This window comes from Protopterus annectens, chromosome 5.part0 (assembly GCF_019279795.1).
Source record: "Protopterus annectens isolate FY-2018-M chromosome 5.part0, PAN1.0, whole genome shotgun sequence".
NCBI lineage: Eukaryota > Metazoa > Chordata > Ceratodontiformes > Protopteridae > Protopterus > Protopterus annectens.
In genome coordinates, this window is record NC_056735.1 from 182,297,165 (window position 1) to 182,323,973 (window position 26,809).

General features: G+C 42.6%; 1 long non-coding RNA gene across 1 annotated transcript in view; it reads right to left on the reverse strand.

The window, feature by feature from the left end:
• Window positions 1-19,737: 19,737 nt before the first annotated feature.
• Window positions 19,738-26,809, reverse strand: part of LOC122802538 — a 503,825-nt gene continuing 496,753 nt past the window's right edge. Inside the window, exon 2 of the long non-coding RNA XR_006364956.1 lies at window positions 19,738-20,276. This is a non-coding gene — a long non-coding RNA (uncharacterized LOC122802538). The remainder of the gene's footprint in view (window positions 20,277-26,809) is intronic.

Consider the following 26,809-nt stretch of genomic DNA (forward strand, 5'->3'; position numbering starts at 1 on the left):
CATCATTGTGTGTTACTACAGTCATTACCCCTCCCTGTGCTACCTATGTATGTAGGCTGCTGTTGACATCATTACCACTAGTATGCCAACATGTGCAGATGATACACTATGTTACTTACCATGGGTGTAGACAACAGGACATGACAATCACACAAATACTGCATCAGGCATGCTGTGATATACCCACAATGAAATCAGCACACAGTACTGTACAACACATGATACTATTACTACACATCTATGTGGTCACCCTGTGCATCAGTAACATGTTAACCTGTACCTGCACAGTTGTTACAGACTGCAGGAGGTGGCACAGTTTCATCATATGCACAGGGTGTGAACCTGGTATGCCTGGGTCAGCCACCCATACCACCAATTGACATGTATGTGTATGTGTGTTGGTGAGGGACAGCAGTAGAAGGTGGGGCAGTGTTGCTGCAGTGTGTGCGTGTATCGGTAGCCCTAGGTGTTGTTATATTGCATGTGTGTATGGATGCACACAGTTCCACCTCATGGCTGCCATTTACTGGTGTTTGTGGACAGCCACAGACTGTACCTGCCAGGCCATACAGATCAGTGTCTCTGGGCACGGACACGGTACCTGTGCCTTGCAGGGTGCTACGGACCGTATCCGGGACCAACCCAGACTGGGTACTGTCGCCGCAAGCAGGTGTTCGCTGACTGGACACAGAGCCCTGTCGGCCCTGGCCAGAGCCGCGGGCACGTGGTCTCCTGGGGCGGTCTGATGACAGCACAGAACCAGCATTGCTGGGGCTGCTGCTGGCACTACGGGTGCGGCCGCGGCCCTGTTGTCGTCCGCCGACTGCCAGCTGCTGCTGTTGCTGGCATACAGCCACGTCGACGACGCAACCGCCCACCATCGCCCTGGCTCATGGACATGTAGTTGTTGAGACGGTCTAATATGGCCCCACAACGTCTGTCTATGACGTTGGTGAAATCACGGATGGTGGCCGCAATGTCACGCATACCGTCGGTCATGGCTGTGCGACATGCTGCCAGCTCTTTCAGACCCTGTCTGGTGTACCGTTCCATACGTGACTGTGCCTGCATGACAGTCCGGAACATAGCTGAGGTTGTAAGTCCTCTGTGGGCACGTCTGCCAGGGGCAGTGCGCCCATGGATGCTCCCACGAGAACCCTGGACAACTGTCTGTGTGGTACCATGTGTGGGCCATGCCCATGGCTGCTGTGTCGGGCAGCATGTCGCGCAGGTACGAGACTACCCTGGTCGATGCCCACTGTATGCTGTCCATCACCTAGGGACAGTGGTGACAAGGGTGTAATGGCAGGATAACTGTCATGGATGGTGTTGACAGCTGTGTACTGTCAATTGGCTGACCAATGGCGGACCCTGGCATACCGTCCTGTGCCACTACAACAATGTCATCAGTAGCAGTACCCACGCACCTGACTCAGTTTCCCTGCTAGATAACACCAGAGCAGCAACAGAACCTGTGGGAAGTAAACAGGAAACACAGTTTACAATGTCTTCACACTGCCAGCGATGCACACATGCACACGTGCACACATGCACACATGCACAGGTGCACACATGCACACATGCACACATGCACATGCACATGCACATGCACACATGCACATGCACACATGCACACATGCACAGGTGCACACATGCACAGGTGCACACATGCACACATGCACAGGTGCACACATGCACAGGTGCACACATGCACAGGTGCACTCATGCACACATGCACAGGTGCACACATGCACACATGCACACAGGCACACATGCACACGTGCCCACATGCACACATGCACAGGTGCACACATGCACACATGCACACATGCACACATGCACAGGTGCACACATGCACACATGCACACATGCACACATGCACAGGTGCACACATGCACACATGCACACATGCACAGGTGCACACATGCACACATGCACACATGCACACATGCACACATGCACACATGCACACATGCACAGGTGCACACATGCACACATGCACACATGCACATGCACACATGCACAGGTGCACACATGCACACATGCACACATGCACACATGCACAGGTGCACACATGCACACATGCACACATGCACACATGCACAGGTGCACACATGCACACATGCACACATGCACACTTGCACACATGCACACGTGCACACAGTTTCACACAATTGAACAGTACTCAGTATGCGTGATATTGACACACAGACACAGACACACCTACATGCATACAAGGGGCACCACTAAGTGTGCCAAAAGGTACTATTACTAACAACATCTTAACAGGTAAAGTAAATAGACACTCACCAGCATGGATAGGCTGCACTGCAGTGATACCAGAGGGTCCTGCAGACAGGAGGAAACTAATGTTAGTGGGCACAACTGTGCCAATATTACGGAGTATGATACAGGTCAGGTGAACCACAGTCGCCTTTAAATGGTCTGCAGCTAATATTGCGGATATCACACTTGCACATTATATACTATGGTTGCAGCTACAAACAAAGGACACACCACACACATGCATTAACTACCAGTGTACACAACAGTCAACTACACATGTGACATATTACCTGCACGTTCAGTGTCCTGCTGCTGTCGCGGCTCGAGCCTCCATCATGACACATGTCTGCTGCTGTTGGTGTTGCAGGTGGACTGGAGCCACTACACTCAGGAGCAGTCCCTCCAGTCTGGTGAGTGGGGGATGTGTAGCCACCCCACCACCTGTGGCGACCTGTTGCCTGTGGATATCTGATGCACGCTGGACGGACATGTCTAATCAAATCACTGCAGTGATGTCGTACCTGCTCATATGTCCTATTATGCATGCCTATATCATTTACCCGCGGACAAGGTCCTGCCACAGTGCAGCCCTCACCTGCTGATTCTGGCTGGTGCGGAAAAGAGTGTTGCATAGTCCGCACCAGGCTCTGGTGTATCTCCTCATCCTCAGCCACGGAGTAGGTTGCATGTCTCGGGTGGGCCATGTACCTGGGAATAAAGATAACATGGTATCAGCAATCTATGTTGGCAGACCTTGGCACACATAATACACATGCTACTTGACTGTCATAATAACACATATCACACATATGTGGCAGCTGTCTGTCTATTGGTGGATACACATGTAGATGGCCAGGTAGCAGTGCTCGGCCATCAACTGTTGTACAGTACCTGCCAGGCTACGTACGACATACTACTGGACACCAGCAGTCAGAACACCAATTTAGGTGAGGTGCACCTCCTCACTCTGTGTGTTTGTGTCTAGGTACTGTATGGCGTACATCGGCGACTACTGTGAGCTGACAACACCCTGCTTGCCCTGGATATACATATCCCACCTCCACCACCAGCACAGATGGCTACAGTGCACAACATTACAGATACAGACGTTACACTTTGTAACACTGATATGGTATCCTTACAGCCCACTGGGCCAGTGTCAGAGACATCACACAATGCTGACCCCTACACAATTGCTTTCTACAGACATCTCCAAGACCACATGGCTCATGCATTCCCATATATGTCCAGGACACTGTCCACAAAGGGACAGCATCCTGTCCGTCGAACCACAGCCATATACTGATTGTATCACACTTGATGTAAGCTACTACAGACAGAGCATCACTCTCTGAAGGGAGGGTATGTCTGAGCAGCACTGGTAAGGATCTATTTCCCATCACACTGACCACATGGGCAATGTTGAGTGGGACATCAAGCGTGATACTGCAGATGACCAGGAGGCCTACCTGACCTATTTAGCGACCTGGTCAGGAACCATCCTCTATGCCCATGGTTAGTACACTACACATATTTCACCTACACCACAGCTAGACCACATTGTGGCGGACAGGGTCAGTGCAGGTGTCACCCCACCCTCCCCCTGTATTAAGGCATGGGTATCCCTGCTGACCCTAACCTCAAGGTCATCACAGTTATCCAGGTGAGAGACACCCACAGGTGAGCAGACTACACGACATGGACGGGACCTGCTGGTATCCCCAGTTGCATGCTACATACCCTCTGACAGGCGCTAAACACACATATACAGGTGCTATGTTACACTACCTGGACTACAGGGTATGTACCTGTACACTGGAGCACAGCACCAGTGGTTCCACTCCATGCAGGAGGCACCTCACCATACCAATACAATACAACACAATACATGACATTGTAATCCGATACTGTGCAATATGCTAATGCCCCGTCTACAGCAGCGTACTGTTCTGCTATCCTGACGATGGTGACACGTGTGGTCTGATGGTACCAGCTGCGACACACAGTTACACAGGGTGACACATATGGCATATTACCTATCTCAGTGACATGCAGCAGGGGTATGTGTGACATGTACACATGGGGAGTCTCGCATCGTAACACTGTGTGGTTTGTTGCAGGGTGTGTCCTGTCTGTGAGTCTGAACCGTACCTACACATGTGCACTAAATTGCAGTGGCACAGACGACACACAGCAGACAGGTAGGTCGTGTATGGTGGCGGTGGTACACTGCCTGTTGGACATCTGTCATGGGTGTGAGCTCCATATGTGCATCTGGGGTGGTAACCTGTGCGTGGGCGACATCACGTGTACTCTATGGTGGTGACAGTCACTGTGCAATGGTACTGTGTTTGGGTGCATTGTCACCGTGTTGTACATGTCACTGTGTCCTTCTACATATCTGTTGCTGTCGTGTGAGGTCCATACCATGGCATACATTACGTGCTGTGGGGGGTACACTGACCTACATGTCCATGCCTGACTGACCATGTGTGTGGACACATACCATGTGCAGCTGTTCCAGGGATAGTGTGCCACTGTGACTTTCATTGGGGCCACTATTGTACACTTGTCTGTCCGTGGCCACCCCTGACACATGCAGTGGTGGGACACTCATTTATATGGTGGTTACCTGTGTAGGTGGTCTGGACTGTGGTATGATACTCCGGATGTGACACTGGTGTTCACTCCGTGCCTTTGTCCCCAGGCACCAGTTGCAATACATCTGTACACATGTGCCTCACTCCAGCTCTGTATACATCTCTCTCACTCTCTCTATACATATATCTATGTATTACGATATGTCTATATGTCTATTTCTATATACATGTACATATGTGTGTATGCATTTGCACAGATATATATATTGCTGTACATATTCTGCTGTAGATGTGGGGGGGGCACAGAGGGGGTGTGGGCGACAGGGGGGGGGCAGGCTGTGTTGCAGGTCAGCATATACAATCATACCTGTAGGTGGTCAGATCAGTCTGTCTATGTATATGTATCTACATATTTCTACCTCTGCATGTGTGCATTACATAGTTATGTCGCTACAACATTCTATCAGCATCTGTCTATGTGGTCCTACATCTCTCTCTCTCTATGTATGTATACATATGTGGATATCATATGTACACATGTACATATAGGATATCTACACATACATATGTTGACATGACTACATAGCCATATGTTGGACAGGTATGTCAGCATATATGTCTACCTTACTGTATACACACACTAACATACTGCTAAGCATACATAGCTTTGTAATGTAATTAGTACATGGCAGTACAACCTACAATCAGACGACATATATATGTGCACATAGCTGCTGACACATACAACTGTATGTACAGCCTTCACTGATAGGTGCTGTATATCCCCTGCCCATTACACATCTTCATATACATATGGATACAGCCCAATAACACATATGGAGGGTTCACAGTATGTACACCTTGATAGTATTACTTTACAGTACCTGTGTTAGTCACAGCTGTGTCTGCGAATGTCTGTCTCACTGTCCTGCTGCTCCGGTTCACTGTTGCAGCTTCCAGGTAGCTGTTGCTGTGATTGCTGTCTGTCTGCTTATTTGCAGTATAGTTCTGGGTGTGGTTGTCCCTTTCTCCCTCTCTCTCTCTCTCTCTCTCTCTCTCTCTCACTCTGTCTCTCTGTCTCTCTGTCTCTCTGTCTCTCTGTCTCTCTCCAGGTGCAATGTAATTATTGCATGCGTGGACATGGACTACAGCATACTTTTGTAGGTATCTGCATATGCCCATGTGATGGCCTCTGCACCAATTGTTAGCCAGCATTTGCTAATTGCATGCAGCCTGTTGTGTACTGATTGCAGTTCTCACTGTGATTGCAGAACTGTGCTATAAAAGGGTGTGTGGAATAGGCGTAGCCCTTTCAGATGTTAATGGCAGGGACCATGCTGTTATGCTGTGGACAACATTCTGTGAGTGTAAAGGTTGGTATCTCTAATTTTACTCTGTGGGTTGTGGGTTAACATTCCTCCATTCATTTCTCCAGTTTCCTGTACTGACTGTGTATGTACACTAACAACTACTACTATTGTTGATGTGTGCATGTGTGTGTGTGTGTTTTCCTTTCACCTTTGCTTGCATTCTGTTGCTACGTCTTGATAGTTGCCCTTCACTGTCAGTACTGGTGTGCCTGCTAGCTGTCTTGACTGTTGTGTGCTGCTGTAGCTTTCCTATTTCCCATGTACATTCACACCTGGAATGCTTGCTATATCTGCTAGGGTGTTACAGCATGCAGTGTGGTCTGGCCATGGTGTGGGCCTTGACATCTATTAGCATATGTGGGTATGCTGCTGAGCAGGCCCCAGAGGCTTTCAGGTTCACCGGTTATGTGCCTCATGGAATGGTACATATCAGTGGTGTGCACCCATTAATATGTCTGGTATGCTGCAGGTGTGACTGTGGGTTAGCATGAGCATAGGTATTACTACACCTTTTCTGCCATGCAAGTGGTGAATACTTTCGGGAACCCATAGTTGCCATTGCATGTGTTACACCTTTCTGCCTACTGTTTGTACATTTCACATGTGGTCTGTGGGCATCCCTGTACGACATTCACTGTTGCTATGTCTAGGGTCTTAGCTATTCAAATATGGTGGTGTTGTACCCGTCATGTGTACAGATATTTGCAGGCTGTCCACATGTCTGCCTCATAATTTGGTCATCATCTCATGCACACCTTTATCTGGCAGGTCATTCTGGCCTCAAGTCGGGATATGGTGACAAACATTCAGTTTCAGACTGCGTGCCCTTGCAAACATCCCACAAGGTGTAGACCCTGTTACTTTCTGAACTGTCTGCATTTGTTGTAACTTCATTTGTAATGTGTCCCTGGTTTTGGCCCTTTGCTCCACATATGTTATTACTTGGTCGATGTGTTCCTGTAAGGGGTTGTGGGGTATGGGCAGTGCTTATCCTGCTGTGAGTATGTGTGTGTCTTGCAAGGTGCTATGGTGACATTATTACCTACTAGCTTCCAGCTAGCATGGCTGTTTCTGTTCACACACTACTATTATGGAAATCCACCAGTTTTGTTTGTGAGTCTAAATGTCATGCTTTGTGTACTACACAGCTATATTCCCTTTACATTCATTCCTACTGTTAAATGATATATTTACTCTAGCACAGTGTTTCTATGTAAGAGTCATGGCTTAGTGGTAAGTCATGCAGACTATAGTTGCCAAGGTCCGGGGTTCGGGACTCACAGTGGGATTTTATTTTTCTTTTGAACTGAGTACAAGACCTGTCAATCAAAGTGACTAAGGCACTCTTAAGCAGTTGTAACCGGGTTAGCTGGTTTGCTTGCGAGCTCACGCATCGCACTGGCGGTTAGCTCAGCGCACACAAGCGCACACCAGCTATTTTCTTTGAAAGAAAAGAAAACGGGGAGACAGGAAAGTGGTGAAAAAGGGTTCACAAAGAGGGTAAGACAGTAGGGAAACAAGCTTGGAATGTGCAGGAGGGATGTAGGTAAGGGCCATAGCTGCCCATTTCTTCAGCAGCAACAGCTGTGCATATGTATGTAATTTGGTGTGACATTTGAAACCTTCCACCACTGAGAGAGGTGTCAGGACAACAATAATACCTGTTGTACAGCCAATTGGAATTGATGGGTTCCATGTCCAGTGGACATGTGTGCGGAATGGGCAGCTATGTATGGGGCGTAATTTTTGTGGGTACAGAGTGCCCTTTTTTTTTTTTTTTTTCAGGTGAGAGTGGTATGTCAGGTGAAGGTAGTCGGTACAGCTGGGGAGGTAGGTTGGGTAGGTTAACAGACAAGACAAACAAGACGCATACAGGGGTGTATGACACGTGTGGGGGTTACACAAATGACGGAGACGGAGGTAGAGATATCCAGAGCCCATGAGCCCACAGATGGCAACAGTGGAACTGATATCCCCACCCATAGGCAATTGCCACTGTTCCTTCACTGCCCAGGACGGGGCTGTGCTGGGGGCTGTGTGGCGGGCAACGGGCAAGCCCGTTAGTTGCGCCACCCGTGCCTCGAGCTGGCGTAGGGGCTCGAGGACAGAGTCCCAACTCTCCCTACGCACCACAGTCCGGACGCTACGGAGGGTGAGTGGTGGATCTCCTCCGGCCACACTTGCAGAGGGGCGAGCCCGTCCCTGCAGCGCTTCCACCCGCAGGTGGCACAGGGCCACCGGAGGAGGGTCCGGACTCGGCACTAGTGCCAGGTGCACTCGCCAGCTGAGGTGGGAGAGGTGGGTCCGCCGGAACCCGCCTTCCCTGTCATTCTATGTTTTGCATTATGTCATTACAGTTTGGTTAGTGACATATAAAAACCATTCACAGTTAGTTTTAACAGCATGCATTAGTATTCCCATTAACCACACACCCAGTTATTCACACCATTGAACAGCGTGCAAAGCACATGCATAATTTCAACAGTAATACACAGTCCAACAACATGCAGGGTTGGTTGATGGCAACAGGCCATCAGGTGTGGATGTATGAACGGGGCGGATGCATCAACAGACATGCAAATATATATGACCCAACAGGACAGATGTCCAGGGTTGGTAATTGTGATTGCACATACCATTTTCCGTGGAATGGGTTATAGATGGTTAGAGGGTGGGGTAAATCAGACATATTATTAACACCTTCAGATACACCCACATATGCTGTACATTTCTAATAGCTACAGTTATATACACACTACTGTTCTGACTACAGTGTCCTATATGTTAACTACCTAACCTTGCAGATGGGACTGTTACTGCAACATAAGTCTACATTTTATTGCTGTTCATACACAAGTCATATCGAAATTTGTGCAGATACATCTCCTGTTGACTGTTATTTCTATAACTGTGGACAGGTGTGGATGTTTGGAATATCAGACAGTCATCCTATCTGCATATTTCAGACTGGGAGCAGCATATCCAGATTTTGGTACACATTCCACATGCAGCAACACTTTGAACAGATGTTTCTGTTTGGTTTTGGGTCTCACATGCATTTAATTATGTCCTGACTGCAGTATACTTTATTCAGGGATTATTACTACTGTAGTGCTGTATTCCTGACACTTTCTCACACTCTCTCACTTGCTTTCATTTTACTATTCAAACTGGTACTTCTAGGCTTTATTGACATGTTTTAACAGAATTATTGCAGTTATTTCCAGCACTCTCACTTCTGTCATGTTTCAGGGTTTCCACATGTATTCATCTCACACAGGTGGATTCATCCTCTTCTGCAGCTATACTCTACCTGCTGCTGCTGTTTGTGTACTAATTTCTTACAGGCAGTGCAGTTTTATTTACAAATATGTGTTGGACAGTCTCATGATTAGTTTCATCTTACAGGCTGGGAACTGTTGTAATCAGGCAATACTTGCATAAACATTCACACTCTGTGAGTTGCAAATTTAATTCCTTCCTGGCTACACTGCACTCTTATGCTAACTGTCACACATTTATACATATTTACAGTTACTAGTTGTGGATTACTGACCTGCCTGGTGGCAACCGCACCAGCCTATCAGCATAGGCTCTGCGGTTCGCAGAACGGACACCTGCAGCTGTAATATAAATGAAGTAATATTGGAATACACATCTCCATGATTTCAGGTAGTTTAACTTTCTACAGACATAATTAATTTATACTTACTCAGTGGTGGGGCGTTGGGTGATTGCCGGGCCTCCTGGATCCAACGGTTCAGTTGGTCCTGCTTCGTCTCTTCAGGTCCGCATGGTGGTGGCGGACCTGCTCACCTGTCCTAGGAATTCCTGTGGCACTGGTGAGTTCATGAGCCAACTGGTCCCACGCCTCAGCCTTATATGCCTCCCAAAGGACCTGGCCCTGCATGAGTTGGGCCTCATGGTTATGGACTAGGAGCCAGGCCATGTACCTGGACTCCTCAACACCCCACCTCTGCGCTCGAAGCGACTACCCTCACCTACACCTGACATTCTAACTGCAGGTCTGTTCTACAATCGTTTATGCTGTGTATTCCGCCTATGGGGCTTATATAGTCCGTTTTTCCCGCACATATCTGTGATTGGCCAGTTTGGAATTGTATCAACTTCAGTAAACCTGCATTGTCATGCTGTTGTTTGTATTCATTCCTATATATGAGCTGATATTGCATTTCTATGACCTGCTGTCATGGCTTAGTGGTTCTGTACCTTGACTTTGGTGTATAGTATCCTGGGTTCGAACCTGGCCACTGCTTTTATTTTCAGGACTGTCTAGACATGTTGAGGGGTGTGTCTGTGTAAAGGCATTTTGGATGCGGCTTGCTCAGCGTTGCCCGTCGGTTAGCTTCGTTTTGCGGGTGCGCACCTCCGCGCAAGCGGGTGCGCCAGTTTAACACTGATTTGGCTATTGGCACGCATATGCCACTTAGCGCAATTAGGGGCACATATATTTAGCGTGGTAAACCACTGCTCGGCTACAGGCACTCATTTTGCACCAGTTAAACCTATGCTTATCTACGGCCACATAATCTCACTCTGTTGAACTGTAGCTCAGCTATGGGCATATCTGGCAGTTTATATTAATTTCTTGGCTCACATTTATTCAATATAAATAGGCTATTACATTGCATTTTACATATATTCTGGTTTTATGTGTACATATATGTGTCAGGGACTTGTTTCCTGCTTATTTTGGAAAAAAAAATTTGTGTTGTGGGGGCTCGAACCATGAATGCCTGCTTTGCAGCCATCTCTACCGCTATTGCTTCCTGGCTTATTTTGCATATGTAGTTCTTATATGCTTTCCCACTGACTGCTAACTGTAGCTGCGCTACGGCACGCCAGCGCACACAAGCGCACTCACGGTTAAACATCTTTACAATTTAAAAAAATGACATGTACATTTATATTTCTTTTATGTTTAATAGTCTGTAGGGGCATGTGTTGTGTTGTGTTTATTCACATTTGCGTGGACTCTGTTGTGGGTGTGTACTTTGGACACTTTTACACTTCTGGGGGCGTGTCCGCTTGCAGGGATCAGCCTACGGACACGCCCCCTACTGTCTTACACGGCCGTGTTCGACTTGGGTGTGATTCAGCATGCTCTCATGAATATGCAGAGCATGCTGACATCACTCAGTTTAACTGCAGCCTCCGTGTAAGAGTTATAACTCTTACACGGAGGCTTCGTGAATCCTGGGGCTTGTCTTTGACCACTTGTTCAACCATATGGTCTGTTAATTTAGACTCAAATTGTCTATGCTCATTTCTGTGTAAAAAATGCAAATGAATTGATACCAGAATGCAGGGAATACAATCAAGTACAATTAAACAGAACTGTTAATTCACAGGCCAGTGAATGGCATTTACACACATCACCAAGTGGCACACACACACACACACACACACACACACACACACACACATGCATATACACATTGCTGAAGTTTCATTAAATTATGAATCAATGACGTACATAGGCGTTATTGATAACTAGAGCATGAGCTCATCATTTGAGCTGCTGTGTCAGAAGTGATGACTTTCTTTCCATCTGAAGGCTGACAGCACATATCTGTAAAAAGCAGATGACAGATATAGGCAGGTGACAGATATGTGGCTAAGGATACAAAAATGGAAGTCTGAGCAGACGACAATGATAGTTCTGAGGTTACTGAATAAGTTCTTCCAGTATGAGAAAGAAGAAACATGGCTTTGTTTTCTTTTCTTTTTACATTCTTATGATACACAAACAGCAAAATTTAATCAAACTACAGTACCACTCTAGTAACAGAATATCACTCTAGTAACAGAGGTGACAGAAAGGCGAGCTAATCTTTCCAATGTTAAAGGCACCAGCATTGAGAAACCACTACAGCAGAGACAAATAAACCCAAAGAGAAGCTCTATAGGGATCTTCACTGGAGTTTTATTTTTTTTTATTTTACAATAGCTTACAGGTGCAGTGGAAACAAAATTAATAAAAGAACAAAATGGTTTCATTTATAAGGCATAACCCAAGCAATGGTGAGAGCAACGGCACAGGAATGGTACAGGAACCCATAGAGGTAGATTACATAAAAAAAGTATTATAAATCTGCCCTTACACCCTATACTTAGTAATTTTGGTGCATTAGTTGAAAGTGAAGTTAAAAAACTGTTGTGTGCCAAGAGGTGGTATGAAGGCAATTTAACTAAGGAACAGCAAGCTATTTTACAAACTTTGCTTTCTAATCCTGAAATTAGAATTATGAAACCAGATAAAGGGGGTGGGGTGGTACTGACAGAGCAGGTCAATTACAGTGGTAAAATGATGGAATTACTAAATACAGATGGGAGATACTCACAGGTATCTCAGGGTGAAATAGATGTGGCCTATAGACACATAGATTGGATATTGGAAGACAATTTTATGCAAGGGACATTTGAAATTGATTTATACAATTTCTTTAAGGTTAAAAAAACAATAATACCAGGTATTTTTGGAATACCTAAAACACACAGAGATGCTAACAACCCACCCCTTAGACCTATTGTTTCATCAGGTGGGTCAAAGACGTAACCTTTAGGGGTCTTTGTGGATGAGAAATTGAAACCTTTCTATGTCTTGTATGACCACATATTAATCGATTCCTGGGACTTTGTACGTAAAGTTAACTGTACTGAATATGATGAATTCTCATTTGTGACTATTGACGTCAAAGATTTATTTTCGGTCATTCCCCAGGACTTAGGTTTGAGATGGTTCAAGGAAATGCTTATTGAGATGGGGTTTTTGACAGCTATGGATCTGAGGATAGTTACTGAGAACATGGAAATTATACTTAAGAACAATTTTTTGTATTTCTAGGGTAAATACTACAAGCAACTTGAAGGAGTTACTATGGGGGCCTCATGTGCCCCTGTATATGCCAATATAATTATGTTGTATTGGGAAAAGCATTTTGTATTTACCTCTAACTATTGGCTATATATTGAAGGATACTTTCGCTTCCTGGATGATATACTAGTATTATGGAAAGGGCCTGTGGATAGTATACCCCTATTTATTAATTACATAGGAACTACAACCAATTTTCTAAACTTTACCTATCAAGTAGGGGAAGTGGAGGTCAATTATTTGGATGTAAAATTATATAAGGATTGTATAAACTAAAAATGATTGTCCAGAATATATAGGAAAAAAATATTTTTCCAATACATACTTGCATTTTGATAGTTACCACCCCCGATATTTAAAGAAAAATATTATCAAGGGGCAGATGGTCCATGTGGCCCGAATGGCATCAAAAAGGGATGATTTTGTGGAAGAAATTGAATTTATTGGTAAATTATTTAAAGATAAGAAGTACCCGGTTGAATTAATACAAACTATTAAAGATGAAATTATTGGAGGGTGGGGTACAAAATATGCTCCTTTATTGAATGGTGATCACCAAGTAGGTACGGGGACTAGAGAAAATGTATGTGAAGTTTCCCAAATTACAAATGAAGGACAGAATGGGCATTATTTTGTAATAAGGTATAACCAGGATACAAGTAGGGTGAGGAATATAGTTCTAAAGTATTGGAACATATTTAAAATTATAAATAAAAACCAGCAAGAACCACAACAGGAAAATTGCTCCTGTAGTAATAAAACAAATATATAAAAAACGCAAAATCCAGAGCATATACAGGAGCAACAGGCAGTCCACCAGAATGAAAATGGTACGACAATTCCAAAGTCAAACGACCAAAGACTTCCGTTCGTTAGAAACAACACCTTTATTCGAACAAACAGTAGTAAGCTTTCACCCTAAGGCTTCTTCAGACTATAAAACAACATGAACTTCCTGTCTTTATAAAGCAGATGGTAAAACCAATAAATCAATTAAGTACATGATGTCATTAATCTCAATTGAGAATTTAAAGCGAAATGCATTTTCAAACAATGTATATGTACATATATAAAAAGTTTTTACATACATAAAGAGCACTTATTCATAAATAACATATAACAAACATATACACAATGGTAAATATCTAAAACTAAATCATTATATAATTAAAAGAAACTAACCCAATGCCCAATAGTTTAAAAAATTTTCAGGCACCCCTAAAATTTTGTCATAGGAGAGGAGCAAACTTGAAGAATGTATTTGAGAGAGATAGTAGACAACAAGAGCAGTATAATGGTACTGGGGCTAGAAAAAAGTTAGGGGCTTATGCCTGTGGCTGCTGCCGTCAGTGTAAGTGGATAGCAAATCTGAGCGAATTATGTATACCTAGTATAAATAATAACAGGGGTATGATAGTGAAGGGGCATTATACCTGTCAGACTAAAGGATTGATTTATTTGGCATATTGTTTGAAATGCTTCTCTTATTATATAGGCAAAACAGAAAGGAATTTAAAGTATAGAGTGTATGAACACATCTATGATATTGGTAGGAAAAATATACCAATGCTCTCTATAGACATACTCAGGAGTGTGATGGAGCTGCCTTTAAGTTTTGGGTAACTGAACAGGTTAAACCCTCAGACAGGGGAGGTGATTGGGAAACTCTTTGAGAGTTTTGTGAATTAATTTGTCAAATGCAGTTGGATGCCTGTACTAGACCTGGTCAGAATTACCATTTATCCATTGTACCAGCTTTAAAAATGAGAACAAAAGTATAAAGTTTTATAACTTTATAAATAGTATGTTTCATGTATACACACATTTTTTTTGCACTTAATATAATTCTCCTGTTTACATATAAGGTTCTTGAAATATATGTTATGTTGTTTAAAACAAGTTAAGATGGAATTGCCCTGCAAAATGTGAAGGGCTTTTTAAGATGTGGTGTGTTTTTTAATTAGATGTATGATGTAATATTATTTAAATATATGAACCAATGAATTTTATTTAGACCACTATAAATGAGGGAGTATTTTTAAATGAATTATTCTGAAGACGTTTCATGGAATGAAATGATGTGCTAAATCTGTGAATGTTGGGATAAACTTGTGTTTTTTATATATACTGCTTTGTGGAGGTGATATTTTTCCTGAATTATTTGTGGTGAGGAAGGACCTTTATTGAACATGTGGCTGCCAACTGCTGTTTGGTTCTTGGTATTTGTTGTGGAAAGGTATTCAGCTGATTCATCTATGAAGCTATGAAGAAATTAATGCAGACATAGCATTTCAAATTATTTCAGTCAGGCCTTGTTTTAAAGGGAATAATCCAAAAGGAAAGGAAGCACATCCATAAATATATCTCAACATTGTTTTTCAGTGCTTTCATTTCAACTAAGTATCAGACATGAATGTCCTTTATTAATGTATTACTTTTATGGAAATTTATCAGAAACTTAATGAAGGTTGTTTATGTCATGTACTAGATAGATTTAACACTAGACGTCATATAACATAGTTTCTAATTTAATTCTCATCACTCCATGCAGAATGGAATGCTTACCTTTACAAGAGGAACAAACAAAACAAAACAAGACCAGATCATTTTTTCAGGCATTTCTTCTGATTGTTTAAACTTGTTTTTTCCTCTCAAAAAGGTTATAATACGTGCATTGCTTATCAAGTTTCTGATGTACTGTACCAACAAGTAAAGAACAGGCTCAAGTTATATCTATAACTCTATCGATATATATATATGTATATATATATATATATATATATATATATTTCTCTCTCTCTTTTATATATATATATATATATATATATATATATATATATATATATATATATATATATATATACATATATACAACTGTACATTTCACAGAAACGTTCTGATGGGTGTAAAACAGACTGAATTCACAAACGAATGAATCATCAAATATGCGTATGCCCAAATGACCGAATGCTCATTTCTACAATGTAGATAAGAGTGCTAGAAAATTAATTCCTGACTGAAAAGTTTATAGCAATTAGTATGTATGTGCTAGTGTTTACGGGTTAGAGTAAGAGTGAAAGTCAGGTTAAGGTGATAAATACACTGTTTTATATGTTTGGTGTTGTGTATGTTCTGTGTCATTTTTACTTGTGCAGTGGTACTATTAGGGAAAGGGTTTTTAGTAACATAACATGTAGGGTTAGGTTTATGGGCAGGAGTAAGGTTAGGATTAGGGTTAGTACACATGAGTCAGATGAGCACAGGAAGTCCCTCTTCTCACCTGACTTGTGTGTGCTAACCCTAACCCTAACAATTAGTTTACTAAAACCCCTTTCCCTAACAGTACCACTACCAAGATGACACTTGACCTTGGATTTATAACTAGAGTTTAATGATGCAGGTTTTTTTTCATGGGAGAGAAGTACTCAGTATTTTGTGATTTGCTCTTAGAGGTGTTTAGGTGTTTTGTGTATTCAACTTTTCATGATAGAATACATATAATATGCAAGCGTTTTATTCTACTCCAAATCAGCATTGCATCCTCATGAATCCTAAAGCAACTATTATGGACATTCATGTACTAAGTGAAGTTTAGACTTTTCACTAAATAATAATAATCCTATTTGTTAACCAAGTAGGACCGCTTGATGCACAGTCCCTTTTCAGGGAAGACCCAGAAGTGATGTCTGTTTTTAAGTGACTTGCTCAAGATCACAGAGTAGCTAAATGACAGCTGAGGGAATCAAACTCTATGCCATAGGAACTAAAGCTCATGACCTTAACCTGTGACCCAGCTGGCAGTAAAAGACACTTGTTGCCAACAATGTCATATTTTTTTTGGTCACAACAGGCAAGCTCAGGATTTTTAACCTAAATGTTTAAACATTTACTCTACAATGTAAATGAACTGACAACAAACTGAAAAAAAAAAAAGTTTGAATACAGAGAGAAAAAAATCATAATCAGTTGTAGTATGTCATCCTAAAAAAGAAAAAAAAGAGATGCATCAGAAACATATGAGCACAATGGTCTCTTCTGAAATCTGTTTCAGTATGCTAACTATGTTTTGTGAGTATAGAGCAATCAAATACCAAAGTACCACTGATGTCTCAAAATGTTATTAGATGCCTTCATCAGAAAAAAAAAAAGTTAGAGAAGCAACCTTAGAATAAAAGAAGGGGTTATATTACACACCCTTCTAGAAACACAAAACTGATGATTTCTAAATAAGCCCTGAACTAGAAAACAACAGACGACAGAAGCAGATCTCTAAGTATGTACTTTTCACTTCAAGGAGAGTGTGGAAACTTTGCAGCAGATATAACCTATTTAATCTAAGATTCAAGATACGTAACTTTAAAATGAGCCTTAAATTATCGGCTTATAATTTACATAGTCATTTGTAAAGCTGTGTGAGACTTTCTCAGAAAAAATATATACATTAAGCTGATTCTAATTAGTGCATTTTATTGCTGAAATTAATTATGGTGTCATGCTGAGCTGAATAATCTAGAGAATTAAAAAAGGACTCCCTTTGCTGAGCATTTGAAGTCTGGTTTTCACAATTATTTTTCAAGTTAGATAATTAAGTTTATTATACTAGTATGATATGCATATACTTATTTTTATACATACATATACGCACACACAGATACAAACACATATGCACATTGTGTGTTGTTGTTGTTTGTCTTTCGGCTTTTCCCTGTAAGGTGTCGCCACAGCGGAAGTCCAGTCTGCTAATGATTGACAGTAGATTTTCACGAAACGCAGAGGTGCCCGCTCAACTCCCAACCTTCAACGAAGGCATGCCCATTTACGCACGCATGTCTTTCGAACACTACCCAACTGCAGGGAGGACATGCAGACTCCACACAGAAGGCACTCCCAAGCCCAGCCGAGAATAGAACGGGAGAACCTCTTGCTGTGAGGTAACAACGCTACCGCCGTATCACCGCGGCTGTATTACCACTGCGGCTGTATGTGTCTACATATATGCATGCACATATACACTAAAGAGTGGAGTGTGTTAATCAAGACTCATACATTCATTTATGCAGTGTACTCTAGTTCAGGGGCAATATTCAATGAGAAAAGCATACCTAACAACTGTTCAGCGAAGACAGTTGTGTTTGCAGAAAATGTTTCAGTAAGAACAAGTGTTAAACAAACATTTTTGGTTAGAAGACAAGACCCTACTCAACTACGCATCATTTCTTGAAATACTGTATCATTAAAACTGACCATTTTCCTGACAGTGTCTTTGTATGCTCAGGTATTGTACTGCCTACTGCAGCCTGTAACACTGTTATATTTCCTTGTGTAATACGTTTTTGAAATAGTGTCAAATTTCCTATTCTAATATGTTCTGATCCATCACAGTTATTTTAAGAAATGTATTCACATGTTTAAAATGTGTCATTCCCTTAATATCTTTAGAGATGTTTGTATTCTTGCATTTTATTTTCTTCTAGTACATTAAACTAGTAAAAGGGAACAGTGTGAATTAGGAATGATCTCTTAAACCAGAGTAAGAGCAAGGAAGAAGGAACATGAAGCACACTAGGGTCTAGTCTTCAAACTACTTTAAAGCAACATAACAAGTCTACTAATCATTCAACAAAGATTAATGGATGAACACATGAGAGCAACAAAATATTACCAAGACGCCAACAAAATGAGAAAAGCTAATCTGTGTGGTCCAGGTTTTAATGACCAAAATGCCACTTTAAGTAATATATGCATAAGCCTAATTGTTTATAGGGGTGAAGAATTAATGGCCTCAAGTGATATCCGAGTTGTACTGCATTTGATGGTCTTTCAGAATTAATGCAGGGGAAACTATTATTAAAGCAGGAGAACAGCTGTGTTGTTTTGCTGTGGTTAGGCTAAGGAATAGCTAATAGAAGAAAAAATGTGGTGATGACACTACACATGAGAGGTCAGAGGTCATGTCAGCTGTATAGCACGCAGTTTAGGTATATCACTACTGCAAGGATGTAGAAAATATGAAATCTTCAGACAGTTTGGTGCTAAACCTAGTATGGAGTGCTCCTTGTCTAACAAAATGTAAGTATGCAGTTAGGAGAATGATCGTGCACTCCCTGGGATAGTAACAGGAACATGCAGTGGAATGCAGGGTTATAGGCTGCTACCAAGCTTAACCATGTAGCCCTTGGTTTGATTTGTTCTACCTCCACCCAAATACTGTGCGATTCAGAGCATGTCACTTAACCAGATACTGCTCCTGGTTTAATTCTTAAACTAGCAAGTTTTGCCTTGGTTAAAAATTATTAAAAAAATATGAGAGGGACTACTTTAAGGGCATGAATTGAATATAGGCAGATAACATCTTTTGGCACCAAAAACACAAAGGAACCAGACATAATAATGTCAGACTAGAACAGTTCAAAATGAGGGTGGCTATCAGAAATTATTCAAAATAAAAGTTTTAAATCTTCTCATGAGAAGAGGAAGAAGTGAAAAAACTGAGGATGTTTGTTTCAAAAATACATCGTACAAACTGGTACATTATGTGACAAAAGAAATTATTAATCTGAAAGCAAAACAGACACTACAGTCATAAATGTTGTCAGTTTATTAAACAGGCTTGATAGGTCGTACAAGCCTTTCTTACAAGTAACATTTGATGAATACTGGAAATCACAGACAGTATATGTTAGATGTGTTTTATAAAATATATAACGGCTTTATCAAAAAAAACTTCAATAAATAGAAATATTTTGATAGATATGTACCTAGTATGATTTTATAAAACTACAGTAACTACATCAATACACTATTTGCTTTATATATCATTTGAAAAACTGTCTAAACTTGAAGCATTCATCACCAGGTAAGGTACTTTTGTTGCAATAACAGTGAGGGGAGAGCAAGGGTTAATCATTTCCTTAACAGTTACATATGTTCCAGCTAGAAAGCCAAGGATTCCAAACAGCGCTATGAAAATGTTCTTGAAAATCATCCATATACTAAATCTGTGTTCATAAAATGTGAGAATTTCCACAAAAGGAGGAAAGATCAGTGCCAATGCACTGCTACTGACAGCTCCAACGAAAGATATCACCAAATCCAGGCGAGGTATTAGGATAGCCATGGCACCTGAAAAATAAAGCAAACATGTTTCACAATTAAGCACAAATTAAACAAAATGAAAACAATCACCTGTTTCCTAACAAAACTCAGATTTTTTTACCAGTTACTGATAAAAACAAAAGCCCTAAATCAATGTGAGGCTTTCAACTGTGTGAGAATGGGATTGACCATTTGGTGGGTGTAAAGTGTGTTAAATCACTAGATCATATTTGTTGGCATTCAGAACTCATATGCATTATCCACATGGCCAGTGACAAACACCAGCAACTATAAATCAGCTAGTCATTCTGTAATGTAATGTAACAGTGTAGACCTAGTGACAAAAGGGATCTCCTCCAGGCAGTGTGCAGTCTACATCGGTGGATAAACAGCAGGTGGTGAAAATGAGCTGCCTTTTAAGCATGCCTCTCAAATGCCCAGATTTTGGAAGAATGTCCATTTTTTTGCCTCATATTTTTTTGTTTCTCCCCGTAAAATGCATAGATGTTATGTTGCCCTATCTCACCTTCATTCTTACTGGTTGGATTCAGAGCTGATCCTCGACTCTGACTCGTCGCATACTATAGCCCGGAGTCTTTCACTTGGCTCATGGCTGAACAGCTATCCCATCATGCAGTGCATGATTCCCCAAATCTTAACAAGATCGGATGCTCTTCTCCTTGGCTGTGGCTAAGTTTTTGAAAAACTTATATTTCTTCTGTTTTTGCTAACTCTTTTTGTCTACAAGTAGTTATAGGTCCTTTATATAGATAGTTTCTCTCTGCTGTTGTTGTGTGTGCTGTTTAATCTTTCACTACCGTGATGGTTGCTTAGTTGGCCGTCGTATTAGTCGCAAGGCCTATTTTCTTCCTTTCTATCCCATCAAAAATGGGCCTATATTAGAACATCGAATTTTCACAACTTCGAATGTTCTAATATCAACCCCTATTCAGCGAACGCTGAATAGCGAAGCTGCAGAAAACTGAATTTTTTCCTAGGGAAAGAATTTGGTTGTCCGTTTCTGTCACTTCACTATTTTCAGCGCTGTGGTGGAACGTTACAGGTCAGGTTCACGTAAGTGTGCAATGGTGAATTAGGGTTAGGGCGCAGGTGAGGTGAGTGTGCGATAGTGACGGACCTTAGGGTTAGGGTTTGGGTTAAGGTAAGTGGATAGTTAGTGGAGTATGTACAGTTTAGTGTAGGGTTAGAGGTAAGATTTTAGGTGTATGTGTGTGGATTGCTGTTTGTTTGGTGTGCTTGTGTTGTGTGTATGTGTTTCGGTACAGCAAATATTTTCCCTATGAAAAAATTCGCTGTTCTGAATGTTCGATGTTGTCAGCGTTCACTGAATATGGGTCGATATTAGAACTTTCGAAGTTGTGAAACTTCAATGCTCTAATATAGACCCATCAAAAACATTAGTGTAGTCCATCTTAGTGTGTATTTTCTTTGTCAGTGATTCTTGGCTCGCTTCAGTTAGAGAGCCAAGTGTCTGATTAAGTTAAAGGGTTTAACTAAATGTTGTTCCCTTGGCCTGTTTGTCTTGTTTTTCCTTGTTTAATAGCAGAGCTAGGTCCTTTTAAGTTAGAGGGCCTAGCGCTCATTTAACTTAGAGGGCAAAGCTGTATTTTTTATATATATATATTCTTCAAATAGATGTGCTGTGTGCTTATATTATTATAGTGTGCTCTACACACACACACACACAAACACACACACACACACACACACACACACACACACACACACACACACACACACACATATATATATATATATCTATAGTGTTTGTTTTTTTTTTTTCTACTTATAGCATTTCTTATAGTTGGTGCCTTACATTTATAGTGTTTGTAGTTTGTGCTTCCTTCTTATGATGTCTAAGGAAAGTAGAGAGAAGGAACCAAAGCCATCTGGCTTTAAAAAAGTGTCAGAAATGCTCACAAAAAATGTCATTAACTCATGGTCATACTGTATGTGTTTATTGTTTGGGGGCCATTCACCTGCAGAAGTCATGCACCTTCTGTCACTCTTTTAGTTCCCACATATTGCAGGAATAGTCAGAGAGCTTCTAAAAACCCCATTTTCTGAATATTTAGAAAGCCAGAGTACCTCTTCTAAACCCAAGTCCCCTTCTTCAATAAGTGACAAGCCTTCAAACAGACCATCTTCCTTTTCCTCCTCATCTGCTCATTCAGAACCACCTCAGAAAGTATTAAACATTTCAGACAAATAAATCTCTTCAGCTCCACAGGACTCGGAACCGAGAGAGATCATTGAATTGGACAAGTCAAGTCCTTCAGCTCCACAGGTTTTGGAACCAAAAAAGACTAGCTTTCGGAACCGGTCCACTGAGTTAATACCGGTCTCCCCTACCTTGAGATCTCCCATTTTGGAGAGATCTCGCTCACCCACCCTTTCCTCCAGGTCCTCTAGAAGCTTATTGGATGATGATGTGGATAGGGTGGTGTGCACACTTCTGAAGTCACCGGCACTGGCTAAATTATTTTCAGCCCCGACCCAACCAGTTCTGGAGCCAACTAAGACTCTTTCATCCACGTCGAGCCAAGATGGATCTTCCTAGCTGGAGTGCCAGGTACCGTTTGATGTAGAATCTTCGGTTCTGAGACCTGCCCAGGAGATTTCAGAATCGCTGTCTGCTCTCACACCCTCGGTCCCTTCCGAGGTGTCTAGGAGCCGAAGCTCTTCGGTCGGTTCTGAGGGATGGGATGCTCGGACCTGAGTCTCCTTGGTTCCGAGCTTACCTCTCGGGGCTTCGGCACAGGTGAGCTCGGCTCCTACATCAGGGTTGGAGCCAGGGATTTCTTCCATTATTTCAGAATGGGAGGCATCCTCAGAGCCTGGGGACCTGCTTTCGAGCTGATAAGGAGTGTGCTGTCCTCTTCTACAGCTCTACACAAGGATACTGGTAGTCTTCCCCCTAAGGCACTGGCATCTGTCTTGACACCATCCCATCCTTAGGACAACAGAGATTCAGGGCCTCAGGTAGCCCCATTGGGCGAGTCCCACTCTCCCGAGACCTCCTCAGAATACCCTTCTGAGGAGGTTCCTCAGAAGAAAACATGCAAGAGGAAGCATCTGGACTCACCAGATGAGTCAGTCACCTCAGACACTGACCTCGAGGAGTCAGAGGGGTCCCCATGGTCACCCTCTGAAGATATCTCTTTTGCAGATATCTTAGAAATCCGGAAACAGAGAGGTGGCTGGAAGCCCATTAACCCTTTTGATGAGGAGTCGGTGTACCTGAAGGCCTTCAGATCTCAACCTTTATCCTCCTGGGTATCTCTGACTTTTGATGAACTAATGGAATTGGTTAGTCGAAAGGCATGGGAGTCATCAGACACTATGGAGCCATTCCCTAGGAGACCAAATAAATTCATAACAGCTCCAGTGAAAAAATAATTTCTTAATAAAGGCATCCCTGTAAATGCTATGGTGGTGGCAGCAGCCACCAAGAAGGAACTTTCTGAAATGTCCTCATCTATCTGTCCATCCACCGAACAAGGAGTCTCGAACGATGGACAGATATGGGAAGCCTATTTTCTTGTCAGCGACTATTACCCTTCGATCACTGAACAGTTTAGTGTAGGGTTAGAGGTAACATTTTAGGTGTATGTGTGTGGATTGCTGTTTGTTTGGTGTGCTTGTGTTGTGTGTATGTGTTTCGGTACAGCGAATATTTTCCCTAGGAAAAAATTCGCTGTTCTGAATGTTCGATGTTGTCAGCTTTCACTGAATATAGGTCGATATTAGAACTTTCGAAGTTGTGAAACTTTGATGTTCTAATATAGACCCATCAAAAACATTAGTGTAGTCCGTTTGTCTAGTGTGTATTTTCTTTGTCAGTGATTCTTGGCTCACTTCAGTTAGAGAGCCAAGTGCCTGATTAAGTTAGAGGGTTTAACTAAATGTTGTTCCCTTGGCCTGTTTGTCTTGCTTTTCCTTGTTTAATAGCAGAGCTAGGTCCATTTAAGTTAGAGGGCCTAGCGCCCTTTTAACTTAGAGGGCAAAGCTGTATTTTTTCTATATATATATTCTTCAAATAGATGTGCTGTGTGCTTATATTATTATAGTGTGTTCTATACACACACACACACACACACACACACACACACACACACACACACACACACACACACACACACACACACACACATATATATATATATCTATAGTGTTTGGTTTTTTTTTTCTACTTATAGTATTTCTTATAGTTGGTGCCTTACATTTATAGTGTTTGTAGTTTGTGCTTCCTTCTTATGATGTCTAAGGAAAGTAGAGAGAAGGAACCAAAGCCATCTGGCTTTAAAAAAGTGTCAGAAATGCTCACAAAAAATGTCATTAACTCATGGTCATACTGTATGTGTTTATTGTTTGGGGGCCATTCACCTGCAGAAGTCATGCACCTTCTATCACTCTTTTAGTTCCCACATATTGCAGGAATAGTCAGAGGGCTTCTAAAAACCCCATTTTCTGAATATTTAGAAAGCCAGAGTACCTTTTCTAAACCCAAGTCCCCTTCTTCAGTAAGTGACAAGCCTTCAAACAGACCATCTTCCTTTTCCTCCTCATCTGCTCATTCAGAACCACCTCAGAAAGTATTAAACATTTCAGACAAATAAATCTCTTCAGCTCCACAGGACTCGGAACCGAGAGAGATCATTGAATTGGACAAGTCAAGTCCTTCAGCTCCACAGCTTTTGGAACCAAAAAAGACTAGCTTTCGGAACCGGTCCACTGAGTTAATACCGGTCTCCCCTACCTTGAGATCTCCCATTTTGGAGAGATCTCGCTCACCCACCCTTTCCTCCAGGTCCTCTAGAAGCTTATTGGATGATGATGTGGATAGGGTGGTGCGCACACTTCTGAAGTCACCGGCACTGGCTATATTATTTTCAGCCCCGACCCAACCAGTTCTGGAGCCAACTAAGACTCTTTCATCCACGTCGAGCCAAGATGGATCTTCCTAGCTGGAGTGCCAGGTACCGTTTGATGTAGAATCTTCAGTTCTGAGACCTGCCCAGGAGATTTCAGAATCGCTGTCTGCTCTCACACCCTCGGTCCCTTCCGAGGTGTCTAGGAGCCGAAGCTCTTTGGTCGGTTCTGAGGGATGGGATGCTCGGACCTGAGTCTCCTTGGTTCCGAGCTTACCTCTCGGGGCTTTGGCACAGGTGAGCTCGGCTCCTACATCAGGGTTGGAGCCAGGGATTTCTTCTATTATTTCAGAATGGGAGGCATTCTCAGAGCCTGGGACCTGCTTTCGAGCTGATAAGGAGTGTGCTGTCCCCTTCTACAGCTCTACACAAGGGTACTGGTAGTCTTCCCCCTAAGGCACTGGCATCTGTCTTGACACCATCCCATCCTTAGGACAACAGAGATTCAGGGCCTCAGGTAGCCCCATTGGGCGAGTCCCACTCTCCCGAGACCACCCCGGAATATCCTTCTGAGGAGGTTCCTCAGAAGAAAACATGCAAGAGGAAGCATCTGGACTCACCAGATGAGTCAGTCATCTCAGACACTGACCTCGAGGAGTCAGAGGGGTCCCCATGGTCACCCCCTGAAGATATCTCTTTTGCAGATATCTTACAAATCCGGAAACAGAGAGCTGGCTGGAAGCCCATTAACCCTTTTGATGAGGAGTCGGTGTACCTGAAGGCCTTCAGATCTCAACCTTCAGCCTCCTGGGTATCTCTGACGTTTGATGAACTAATGGAATTGGTTAGTCGAAAGGCATGGGAGTCATCAGACACTATGGACCCATTCCCTAGGAGACCAAATAAATTCATAACAGCTCCAGTGAAAAAAGAATTTCTTAATAAAGGCATCCCTGTAAATGCTACGGTGGTGGCAGCAGCCACCAAGAAGGAACTTTCTGAAATGTCCTCATCTATCTGTCCATCCACCGAACAAGGAGTCTCGAACGATGGACAGATATGGGAAGCCTATTTTCTTGTCAGCGACTTTTACCCTTCGATCACTGAACTACCTTACGCACTTCACTAGTCTGCAAAGAGATCACCTGAAGGAGTTAGGAGATGCTCTCCAAGGTTCACTAGCTGCAGGGGTTTCAGACAAAGTGACCTCTCAGCTATCCACCTTAAATTCCATAGTTAACTCCTCCATGAGACTGATTTCCTATGCAGTGGATGGAGTGAGCAGGGCATCAGGTTTGGGAGTTTCCCTAAGGAGACACTCCTAGATGCGTTTGTGTAATTTTGCAAAACCTTGCAAGTCTACCTTTGTCAATGCCCCTTTTGACGGTCCCTCACTTTTTGGACCAAAAGTCAAAGATACACTTACCAGATGCAAGCAGGAAGGAAAAACTCTCTCTGCCATGGGGAGTGCATTTTTCCATCCCTTCCAGACCCTATCCTAAGGGTCAGAAAAGTGGAAAAATGTGGATCAAGAAATCCCAGGGAGTTTTTCAGGATGCACGAGGTGAACCCTTCCCCAGGGCCAGAGGGGGAGGCAATAATGGTAGACGCTGTCCACGAGGCAGAGGGGGTCCACAAAATTAAGGTGACCATGATTCCTTTTGCGGC